This window comes from Silene latifolia, chromosome 11 (assembly GCF_048544455.1).
Source record: "Silene latifolia isolate original U9 population chromosome 11, ASM4854445v1, whole genome shotgun sequence".
In the NCBI taxonomy this organism is placed as follows: domain Eukaryota; kingdom Viridiplantae; phylum Streptophyta; class Magnoliopsida; order Caryophyllales; family Caryophyllaceae; genus Silene; species Silene latifolia.
The window spans coordinates 92,147,883-92,160,630 of record NC_133536.1 but is presented as its reverse complement, the minus strand read 5'-3'; the positions used below and the strand labels follow the sequence as shown (position 1 = coordinate 92,160,630).

Sequence of the window (12,748 nt, the reverse complement as noted above, 5' to 3'; positions counted from 1 at the left end):
AGCTGCGACGACGGTATCTAAGTAAGTCTAATAGATCACGATAGGTGGGCAAATAAGAAGTCCTCTCGGTCCATTCTTAACTAGTAGCGCCTCTCAGCCTATGCTACTGGTCCCTAGGTCTCACTAATACTAGCTCTCGCCCTGAAAAGTGATTCCTAATGCCTAAATTACTTATCTTTCGATCTTAGCAATTTAGTCGTCTCAATTTATTAATCTATTTTCCCTCCCCTATCTCTCGATCTTGTGGGTCGGTCAAATACTAAGCATTTAACAAGTCTCCTCTCGGTCTCGTTGTCAAATATTGCAATTAAAACATTGAAACGGTGCTAATCTATCGCGCGTCGATCGATCGACCGACCTAAGCGGTCGATCGACCAACAGAATCGATCGATCGATCGACTAATCCAATCGATCGATCGACCAAAGGCCGACATCAGGTTTACTAATCTACGTCGTCTTCGCTACAGATCCCCTCGCATCTTAGCACGGGGTATTTAGCTACTCATAATAATTCTAACTATAACTACGAAAGCAATTAAAGCGAGAAACTTGAAGCATGATTAAAACGATTTAACAGTAAATTCGCAATAAAGAAAATTACGGCTTTAGGGAACTAATCTAGCAATTCTAACTACGAAGATAATAAACTTAAAGACTGAAATTATGATTTAGAAATACCGAAACTGAAGGCCGAAAGGAAATCCAGATGCAAAATAGCGAACATTATTGAGAAACTAAAATATTTGTATTGAATGTAAACTATGCTAAAATCGAGACCTAATGTCTCTCCTCAAAACTAACTGTTATTCTGAAAACATAGGTTAGTTTATATAGGAAAAATCCTGCGTAACCTTTATTCCTAAACCTAATCACAATGGGCTTTGGAATTCTCGATCTTTTAATTTGCGCATCAGACCCGTTGTTCAGTCGATCGACCATAAGCATCAGTCGATCGACTAAGTAGCAGCGAACAGTAGCTACTGAACCCGTGGGGTGGTCGATCGACCACTTGGACCAGTCGATCGACCAACAAATATATCTGCACTGCATTCGACGATTCTGCTGCAGCGCGCACCGATATTAAAACAGCTGCCATTTCTTCGTTACTTGGTCAAATCAGGCGTTCTACGCGGCGTTGGAAAGCTAAGAGAATAAGCTTTCACCTCCAATTGGAATCATTCGATTATCTGCTCTAGAACTCGAGATATAGCCATCTGAAGCAGCCTGCAATTTCGAGAAGCACTTCTTCGCTTGTTAAACTCGTACGCACCCATGCTTTTGCTATCTTTAGGCCTTGAAACGCGCACCAAGCTCATTCCTCGAGTCAATACTTCATGTCAAATGCAATGTCAATTACTTAGGGATGGATTCGGCTCGATTTCCGCTCAATTCTTCATATTTCTGCAATAATAGACAAAAACACAAAAGTAGAGGAAAATAGGGAAATAATGGCATATATTGCACATTTGAGCTCTGAAATGCGTGTAGAATAAAGTGTGAAACATCATATTTTGGACACGCATCACCCGTGCTTCTTGCGCTTTCGGACTAGGAGGTTCATCTCCTGGATATCTTCGTCGGTGGGTTCGTATCCCAGCGCAAAGGGAATGTTGGGGACCTTAGCCTGTTTCAAGGGAGGCAATGGGTTCCTTCAGTGGATTGAGCGGCAAACCCGGGAAATAACCTTGACGCATCATAATACGGTTGACCGTGAGGTTGGTGAACGGGTCACAATCAGAGGGCGTCAATTCATCAGTTATGGCGTTTAAGGCTTGGAAACCCCACATTTCGTTGTCGTCCTCCTCAATGTCTTGGGAGGCCATCCTCTTTCTCATAACCGCTTTGATTGGGGAAGCGGGAATTGTGATCGTTCTCCCGTTGAAGGGGACCCTGATCTTCTGGTGGAAAGTTGAGGTGACGGCCTTCACGGTGTGAATCCAGGGACATCCCAGGAGCATGTTGAAGGACGCGTCGATGTCGACCACTTGAAAACTGGTTTGTCTTTCCAGTGCTCCGGTTGTGACGGTCAAAGTGATAAGCCCGACAACTTTGCGACGAGTGCCGTCGTAGGCGCGTACTCCTTGATTCGTTGGGACCAAGGCAGCTTCCTTGATACCCAGCTTGTGAGCAGTCTTAAGAGGAATGACGTTTACCGCGGAACCATCATCCACGAGGACCATGGGTATATTTTTCTGGAGGTATTGTACGGTGATATACAGGGCCAGGTTATGATTGGCTCCGAACGGAGGGATATCCTCGTCGGAGAAGACGACCGGGTTGTTTAGATCAGGGGCGTCCCTCGTCATGTGCGCCACTATTTCTTCTTGGGAAGAGGTGGAGGGCACGGTTAATTTGCCCAAGGCCTGCAGCAAGGCCTGTCGATGCTCAAAAGACGTTGCGATCAGTTACCAAATTGAGATTTCGGCTTTTGCTTTCTGGAGCTGTTTCAGGATTGAGTTCTCAGGAGCCTTTGGTTGAGTGCCCACCTCTGGGACGATTTGGTCATTCGTTGTTAGAACGACCGTTGGATTGTTCGGATTCTGATAGGGACGTCCGGACCGGGTGAGATGCCCGATTTCTTTCGCCCGCATCTCCTTCCCTGGGATGATATAGACATCCTCAACATCATCTCTCCATATGCCGTTAATTTCGGAGTCTCGAGGATACCTTGGAGGGGTATTCCTCGGTGGGTAGTTCTTGTGAGGGATACTTTTGTGAGGGTGGTTTTTGTGTGGGTGATTTTTATGGGGGTAGTTATTTTGAGGGTAGTTATTTTGAGGATAATTTTCGTGAGGCCTATGCCAGAATGGTCGCGGGAGCAATCTATCCTGGGGTGGGTAGTTTTGAATGCTTGGGGAATTCTCCCTTGGACGCGGTGCTGGTGGATTGAAAATGAGTCGACGGTAGGCGTCGTCGAGTCGGGTGATTCTCTGAGAGAGGCTGGCTATGGCCTCTTCAACTTGTTGAAACATTGTGAGCATAGTGGTAGCACTAAACACAAACACTCCGTCTGAAGGATCCTTTCCCAAAGCATTCACCTCGTCATCAATTGGCAGGATGAGGTGAGAGGAGTCTAGGGTCGGCTCATCGTCAGAGATAGCGTGGATTCCCAAAGGATTCGTCTTGTTATTCGGCTTAGTTGGTGGGGGTAAAGACAAATATCCCTTCTCAATCATGTCTTGAATGAGGTGCTTAAGCTTGAAGCAATTTTCGGTATCATGCCCTTTCCCTCGATGATACTGACAGTAGGCGTTGGGGTTCCAGAACCGGGACTTCTTGGCATCGGTCGGAACCGGGGTGGGTCCGATTGGTTGTAACTTCCCTTGGTCCATGAGCCTTTTCAGGGCACTTGCATAAGTCGACCCTATGTTGGTGAACACTCTCTGGGGGCGCTCAGTTTTCTTAGCAGCTGGTTCGACGAGGTTGACCTCATCAATCTTGTTCGTCTGACCGTAAGGGCGAGATCCGGTTGAGCTGGGTCCCTGGTAACCTCTGCCAGTAGTCTTCGCTAAGACACCCTTTCGGAGGTCGTCCTCAATGCGCGTCCCAAGAATCTACAGATCTTGGAAGGTCTTGATATTCTGATATCTCAGTAGGTTGGCATAAACCGGGCGGAGATTGTTGACATACTTTTCCACCAAAGTTGATTCACTTGGCTTACTGACCAATTGATACTCACCCTCCTCCAACGGGTTAGGAACTCAGTGAACCCCTCTTTGTCGTTCTGGGTTAGCACTTCGAGAGTACGGGTATTGGCCTGGATCTCGACATTGTCGGAATACTGTTTGGCAAACTCAACTGCGATCTCATCCCAATTAGTAAGGTTTTTCGGATCAAGGGAGTAGTACCATTGGCGAGGAATCTGCTCCAAAGAGGATGGGAAGATCCGGGTAAAAAGTTCCTGTTTGACCCCTTTAATGGCCATGTAGTCCTTGAAAGCACGGATATGGTTGTGTGGGTCCTCCACTCCCTTGAACTTAGGCACATCGGTTAGGGTGAATTTGTCAGGTAACTGGTCCACAACAGGTTCGAACCTTCGGTTGTTCTCAAGATGGATATTGTTACCCCGGGCTAGGAGCTGTTCTTCCAAGAGCTTGACCTCTTCTCGATTCGATCGAGGTGGGGTATTATGTTCCCCAGTTTCCTTGTTCTCCTGGGCGTCGATACGGGTCTCGACACGATCCAGGGTGACCTTAAGAGCGGTAAGCAGGCTGGCTAGCTGGTCGGTTGTTACATCTCGGTTGTTATCATTGTTGTTGTTGGACGAAGCTGAAGACGGGGCCATGGCTCTGAGGCAGAAAAACGGCTCACATTACAACTCAATCCGACACGGTTCCAAGACTGAACGCAGACAACGCAAAGGATGAGACAAAGATCAGACTCAACAAGACGGAGGCGACCGTGTGTGGTCCCTCGGTGCTGACTCGATTTATGACATGACGGCGTGACGCCGTTGGACGGGTCTCGTGGTGAGACAACTCATAAGTAAAGACCCATAAGTACGTTTGCTTTGACTCGATAGACACGAGGCGGAATTGGAATGGTGGACTGAAGTTTTCGAAAATAGAAATTTTCAAAAAGATTCATTTGTCGCTTTAATGCACGGCTTCCAAAGATAGAAATCTCCGCAAGTCGATCAGTTGAAAGGGGTCGTCTTATGTTTATTTGCAAAAGACGGTTTGAGTTTGAGTCGGCTCGGAAAACAGTGCATTGTTTCCCAAGACGGTTTTTTAAATTCAAAATTGTATGTTTTGAAAGTCGAGTTTGAAATGTTTGAAGAGGTCTCGGGGACGGTGTATGGTCCTCGGGATCTCGAAAGTGTCTCGAGAAAAGGGTGTGTTCTTTTCTCGGGTTTTGAACGAGCCATTGTCGGCGCGAAACGGGTTAAAATCCGTGTCTAGACGCGACGATTATAACGGCGTAAAAAGGTGATTTGAAATGGTTATACAAAACCGGGTTTGAAAATCGTCATTACGATGGCCTAAAAAGGCGTGTTGAAATGGTTATACAAAACCGGGTTTGAAAATCGTCATTATGATGGCCTAGAAAGGCGTGTTGAAATGGTTATACAAAACCGGGTTTGAAAATCGTCATTATGACGGCCTAGAAAGGCGTGTTGAAATGGTTATACAAAACCGGGTTTAAAAATCGTCATTACGACGGCCTAGAAAGGCGTGTCTAAATGGTTATACAAAACCGGGTTTGAAAATCGTCATTATGACGGCCTAGAAAGGCGTGTCATTTGAAATGCAACGGTCGGCGGAAGACCGAGGTTTGAAATGGCCATTATAACGGCGCAAAAAGGTGATTTTTAAAATTTTGAAAATGACACGGAAGGACTTATGATCAAGTAGCACATAAGCGCTCGTAGTTCATTATATTATGCATTATGCTGACAAGGGTTTTGGCTTAAAAGGGTGGGTTACACACCAAGCAATCAAACCCCGATTTGCGAGAGAGATACCAATCCAAACAAAATGTGTAAGGAGGGTGCCCTAGCCTCGTGCTCGAAAGTGATGAAAGCTCTTTGACAAAACAGAGATGTGTAACGTCAATGGTATGCTTGACTCAATCGGGATTCGAAACGCGGGGATGAGAAAACTCACGCCGACGAGACGAGCCAATTGGTCGAAAAGGGTTAGGTTGTGGGCCCGGGCAAGGAACCCGACCGTAATATCAATTAATGCATTCCAACCAAGACCTCGTTCGAGTCTCACCATCTAGGGATAACAAATACTTAAGTGTCCTAGTTATCCCCAGCGGAGTCGCCAATCTGTGGACATGGCCCACCTGCAAGCCCACTTCGATCTGTGGACATACAGCGGTCTTTTTGAAAGCCACGCTCGGCGGCGTAAAAATGCTTTCGACCGGATCGTTTTAGATCGGTCGGTTTCGTCTCGGTAAGGGTCTCGAAACGATTAGAGATGTTCGGAGTCGCCACCAAGCATTTGTGGGATGCCTGGAACCCGTTCGAAATCCACTTTATACCTCGGTCAAATCGAAGCACAAAGCAGCGTTTGACATAGGTACTAAAGATAAGGAAATCGTCCCTCTTTAGCATCCTATCTCTAGAATGACTCTCGTACGCCCTGGATAAGGTCGTCCACTATCCAAAGTTTCTGAGTAAGAGGTGAAGCTACGTATTGGGAAGCCCTTTAATCAGACACCCAATCCCGCCCGCGTTAACGGCCTCTACTGATCGATCTTGGTTGGTTGAATGCAAAAATTGATAAAACGGTTTAAATGCATGAATGCGCATCCAATAATTTAAACCTAACATGTGAGAGCTTTCTAAGTCGGTTGATTTAATCCAAGTACAAGTATAAGATGTCGAGTTGGATTAATGATTGATTTGCATGCAAGATGGAAATTAAACATCCATTTACCGTATTAGGTTTAGGGTGCATAACATGATCCATTTGTCTTAGTAAGACATTTTGCAAATATGATTTTGAATAATTGAAATAGTCATCTGATCCGTCCTATATCCGGGTTAACCGGAGTCGGGATCGTCCTAGACTAATGCTGGAAGGGAACAGGCCCTGTACCAGACGGCTATATGAGGCGCTAGCCAGCCGGCGATACAAGGGGCATCCCCCTGGTTTTGAAAGTGAGAAATGGAGAGCCTGTTTAGGCGCGGGTTAGCCCACGGTTTATGTGCCGTGTTCTGACCTTTTAGAAAACGTTATAAAACGTGTGGAAAATGGGTATTTGAACTCGGTTTGATTTGAAGAGGTCGTTTAGACCGCATTTGTTGATTTGAAGAACTAGACTCGAATAATCATCATTATTTTGATAATATTCGATGTTGGGTTCGATTTGACAAACTTCACATGAATAGTTTTGAAAATAATTATGGACTAATTGTTTTAAGTCCATTTGAATGTTATTAGTCGATACTCATCATCGTACCCGGGTTAAAATCCGGCATGGTATGTAGAACCAAGGATGACTTTGTGTTGGTGACTAATATGTTTGTTTGAAAATGTAAAGAAAGAAATAAAAGGCTTTAAAATACCTTTTAAATGTCATTAACCAAATATTATCACCGAAACACGGATTTAACCGTCATGGATGAGGAACCAAGGGTGAAAAATGCTTTATGGTTAAAACAAGTGAAATAAAATGAAAAGGGTTCGAAAATACTTGAAATGGCGAAAACCGATTACAAATATGAAAATGAATTTAAGAGAAATGACGAGAACAAACACGGTTGATCTCTGGTCTGAGCGCCCCATTTAGGCGCGGGCCAGTTGGCGACCTAAGGGGCTTCTGCCTCAGACCAAAAATCAGTTTTGGCTCGTTTATTCCATGTTTTGGTTCATGTTATGCATGTTTTAGCATGTTATAGTCATGAAACAAATGAAAACATAATGAAAGAGGATTTTTACACCCTCATACTTACATGTTTGGTCATGGCGAGTGACCGACGTAAGTGTAACAACTCGTTTGATCGGAAAAAACTCGGTTTAAAACCGTTTTGGTAAGTAAAAAGAGTGTTTTAAAAGTTTAGTGATGGTGTAGTGGTCGAAGTGGTCGGTCAAGTGATTTAATGCACGATGACGGTACCAAACAATGTGTAAGGCTCGTGTTTACGATCGGTAGGTCGTAAATACGCGTCGGGTTGTGACTTAAGAAGTCGAGTCGAGAATTTTAAGGGAGAAAAGAGGGGGCGGACACTCGCGTAAGTCTCAAATGGGTGGCATTTGAGGGGTATTTATAGGAGAATGAGTGGTTGTGTGAGTTTTGAGCGACGTGGCCACTTGGGCTGCTCAAAGGGGCGCGAGCCACGTCGCGGTACTTCGAGTTGTGTTGTCACTGTCATAACAAACGCAATCATGATTTGTTCTATCCTAGGTTTTGTAGTCACATGTTTGGTACTTGACCAACATGAATCCGGGAAAACTTAAGGTAGAAGGTTTGAAATGTTTGGTTTTTTGTGGTTGACTCGGTTTGACTCGTTGTTGGAGTCGGGATTTGAATTTTTGAGTCGGTTTTTGGTCCGGTGTCGGTTTTGACTCTAGTTAGTGTCATTGCGACCCCGTCGTCGTACATTAAACACTCCAGGTATTTTTCAAATATTTTGAAATGTTTTATTTTCGAAATCGTTTTAAGTTTTCCGACGTAAAGTTGTACACAAACTGTCGATCAAACGCCGCGATTCCAAAACATGTTATAGTCCGATAATCATCCGGTGTTTATTGGAGTCTCAGCAGATACTGGGTATCTACACTCACATATTCCACTTGGAATTGATGAAGATGCCACCATGGTATTAACATGTTGCTTAGGTGATTTGGAGGCTTCTTCAAGTTTAGCCATAACCTTCTCAAAATTCAAGTTGATGGTATCAATATGAGCACTAAGTTGAGCACCCAATTGAGTAATAGAGTCCACTTCATGCTTTCCTCCTCTAGTAGCCTTCCGAGGTCTACTATATTGTGAGTTATGGATCACCATTTCCTCAATCTTGTTCCATGTTTGATTATCGTCAATTTCGGTGAACATACCATTTGATCCCATGTTGCGAATGTTTCGGGAGTCTTCATAAAGACCATTCCAAAATTGTTGTACCAAGAACCACTCGCTAAGTCCGTGATGCGGACATGAGCGACAAGTTCCTTTGAATCGCTCCCAAGCTTCATACAAAGATTCTTCGTCCCTTTGTTTGAATCCCGTGATTTGGGCTCTTAGCATGTTAGTCTTTTCCGGAGGATATAACTTCTTGTAGAAAGCAAGTGCCAATTTCTTCCAAGAGTCAATACCAAGAGTAGCCTTGTCAAAGCTCTTTAACCATTGTTTCGCGGTACCAATCAAAGAAAAAGGAAATAATACCCATCGAATTTGGTATTGAGTAACTCCGGTTTGAGAAATCGCATCACAATAGTCACAAAAAGTCTCCATGTGAAAATGAGGGTCTTCACTAGGCATCCCCCCCCCTCTTCCCAAATTGGCTTCTTTCGACTAATTTGATAAATGCGGATTTTGCAATGAAATTACCGGTCCGATGTTGTGGTGCGGGAGTACCATTTGGTAGGTTCTCCTCGGTTGGTACGGAATGTGATGAAAATTTAGGCATTGTGGGTTGATTTTGTGGTTGATTTTGTGTTGGGTTCTCCTCTCCTTCTCTTGCAAAAGGGTTGATGAACTCAATATTGTTTGGTTGAATATCTACAATCTCACCAATACCTCTCAAAGTATTTCTAGCAAGTCTTCTATTGTTGGTCAAAGTTCTTTCTATTTCAAGATCAATGGGTAACAAGTTACCTTGTGATCTCCTAGACATGCAAAATATCAAACAACTCGAAAACAATTAGAACAAACCTTGAGGAGTTTTACTTCCCCAAGGTAAAGAAAGACACAACTAAAAACAATCAAAGAAAATTAAATCAAGTTAACACCGTCCCCGGCAACGGCGCCATTTTTTGTTCGTCGCTGTCGTTTTCGGTTACTTGTCGTTAGGAGTACCTAGACCAAAATAATATTTATAACTTCACAAACTACTCTACTATTAGTAAAGAGGTAAGTAATGTTCGGATCCCAAGGGACGGGTATTGACGTAGGATTTTCGATTGCAAATGGTCGTGTCTAAGGGTGTCACAATTTGGGTTGGGATAAGAGATCACTAAACTAAATAACAATGTAAATAAACAAGCAAGATGATTAAAATGAGATGTAAACAATTGATTAAAAGCACTAGGATGTCATGGGTTCATAGGGGATACATGGGAATTAATCATACAAACATATTCTCAAATTATAAGCAAGCAATTATTGTTGTGATAGGATCGAGTTGGTTTATATCTTACATTCCTAGGAAGGTTTGGGTCCCGGAGCCGAATCGATTAGATTGTACAACACCTACAAGTCGACTTAATCCTCCCTACTCAACTATATGCATGGTCTAATGAGACTCGAGTTGGTTTATGTCTTACAAGTCTCATTGAATAGGTAAGTGATGGGTAAAAAATGCAAGGATTCATAGGCTCGCATTTCATCAAACATAACATGTGCATAAGTTGAGATCACAACAAGCAAGCAAAAAAATGATGTGAACATATTAGATTAAGCATGAATCATCCCCCATGGTTGTTTGCCCTAATTCCCCATTAACCCTAGTTAAGAGACTACTCACTCATTATCAAGTTTAATATGCTAACAAGGTTGTCAATCATTTTAACAAGGCAAAACATGATGAATGAATGGAAATGATTAACAATAATTAAAACAAGGATTAAGAGAGAATTATACCTAAAGATGATTCCAAAATAATAAGCAAAGAATAATAGAAGTACTTGATGATTGATGGAAGGTTGTCAATCTCCCAATAATACCCAAATAATCTTCAATTACCCAAAATAAATGATGAACAATAGAGAAATTAAGGAAATGAGATTTGTATTAATGCTTAATTAAGAGTTGATTACAAGATTAAGATGAGAATAGAATAACATAAAAAGAGTATATGAAGGACATGATAATTTAATTAGTACAATAGGGTATTTATATTAAGGATTAGGTACATAAATTAGGGTTACTAAGGGCTTAAATGACGATTAAGTCTCTTAAGAAAAGTTGAGGAAGTGCGCCTCTCGAAGGAGATGCTCATCTGGTCCACACATATCGGTAATGATTGGCTGACTAGAGTTTGACATTACCGTCGTGCGACGGTGGTGATCAGTTGATCCCCTTAGGTCATACCTAAAAGATAACACTCTTAATTGATTATTTAATTGATCGTATGACGATACGGGTTGATTAAATTACTTAAAATTGACGGACGATTTTGGAAGTAATATTTACGTATCTCATTATAATTTGATTAAACAAGATACGGTCTAAGTGATCGAATTGTTTTATTAATTAGATGAAATTATTGTTTAAGGAAACAATTGCATTTGAATGAATAATTTATTATAAATACAAGATGTTGTGATTTATAATTGGTAAAATATTTTGGTACAAGTAATTATGAATTACTAAGTCAATTTTGTATATGACGTATTTTTATTAATGCGTTGATTTTTAATATGTTAAAAATACATAACAATTTTACATGACATGTGACATGTGACAAATTGACAAATTGACAAAGATAAAATGGAATCCATTTTATCTTAATATGGACCGAAATTAGGGGTGATATTAGGAAAATATTATGTTGATTAAGTGAGTGGTAAGCATAATCATTTACCTAGCCATGCATACCTAGTGGTTATTGTGAAGAGCACTTTGATCATGCATTGGGCATCACCACCTCCCCCTTCTACCCGGTTTTTCATAGAGAAATGCCATGGGTTTTTCTCTATTATTTTTACCATATACACTACTAAAAAGATTAGTGTATCATTCATTCAACACACATCTAAAATAAGAGTTTTTAGTGACATAAAATCTTCCTCTTTCTCCCCTTCTCTTAGCCGAAAATTAAGAGAACATAAATAATATTTTGGTCAATTTTATTTAAATTAATATTGTTCTAGTAATAATAATATTAATTTTATTAAGAGATTACCTTGGGTATTATACCTTGGGAGGGATTCTATACTTGAATCCTTTTTCTTCCATTTTAGGAGTGCTCAAGAACAAGTAAGAAGGAGATCTTACTTGTGCCCAATAATCCGAAATATCAATGTAAGGGTTGATGATTTCTTCCTTATTTTTATTATTGTTTGCATGCATAAGATCCATCTTTAATTTTATGACTAAATTAAATCATCACATATACGAATATGTCAAGTAATGAGATATAGATTTCTAACAAGCGGTATCAAGAGCCTTTGGCTGTTTGCATGCAAATCGGTTATAGTTTTTCCGAGTTATACGATTAACATATAAAACTTGTAAATTTGTGTTATTATGATATATCACGAAATAAATTTTGCATGTTAAAGTTTCTGGTCCTAAAATGTATTTAGGATATTTTTGTTAATTAATGGATATTTTTTGTTCATTTTATATAATAATGGCATTAAAAATGTGATTTTAGGATAAAAATGTCATTTTCGGACTAAAATTAGCTAAACTTCGAATTTTCCAGTATTTTTTGGATATGTTTTCACATATATCATTTTTAGATGACCTGTAAATTTTCAGAATTTTCGGAGCTTTTATGCTCGAAATATGGATTTTTCATGATAAAAATCGAATTTAAATGAAAAATAGGTAAATATGAGATAAATTTCGAATCTGGTCATATAAATTTAGTATGTTGTCACATGCAATTTTACAAGATGTATGAAAAATAATAGGCTATTATGAAGTCTCTATGCATGATTTATGAATTTTTGATGAAAAATAGCATAAATAGTGACTTTAATTAGTGAATAATTGCTAAAACATACTTCATGACTAAGGAAAAACGTCACATGTTGCATTTTATTACCTATTTCAGATCTAAAATTGAAAAGTTGATAAATATAATTTTTCTCATGTTTTTATGATTATATTTGATAAATCCGATAAACCGCAACATAGTTTATCCCGATAAATTTCGAAATTTTTAACCTAAGTTTTTGAACATTATGAGTGTCATGTTATTTTTCCAGAATGTTCATGAGTTTAAATTTGAAATTTTGAATTTATTTGAAATTTTGTGATTTATTTGGAGTTTATAGCATTTTATTGTAATTTTGGGTCCATTAATGAACAATTTTAAGAAATATAAGTTAATTATAGTCAAATATGTTAGTGGAGACTAATTTTGAGTCCTAAGTTGGTTAGGGTAATTAACTTATGCATAAATATA

General features: G+C 40.5%; 1 non-coding gene across 1 annotated transcript; it reads left to right on the top strand.

The window, feature by feature from the left end:
• The first annotated feature begins 8,590 nt into the window (after window positions 1-8,590).
• LOC141615725 (small nucleolar RNA R71) lies at window positions 8,591-8,697 on the top strand. The gene has a single exon (XR_012530128.1). It is a non-coding gene; the product is annotated as a small nucleolar RNA R71 (small nucleolar RNA).
• The last annotated feature ends 4,051 nt before the right edge of the window (window positions 8,698-12,748 follow it).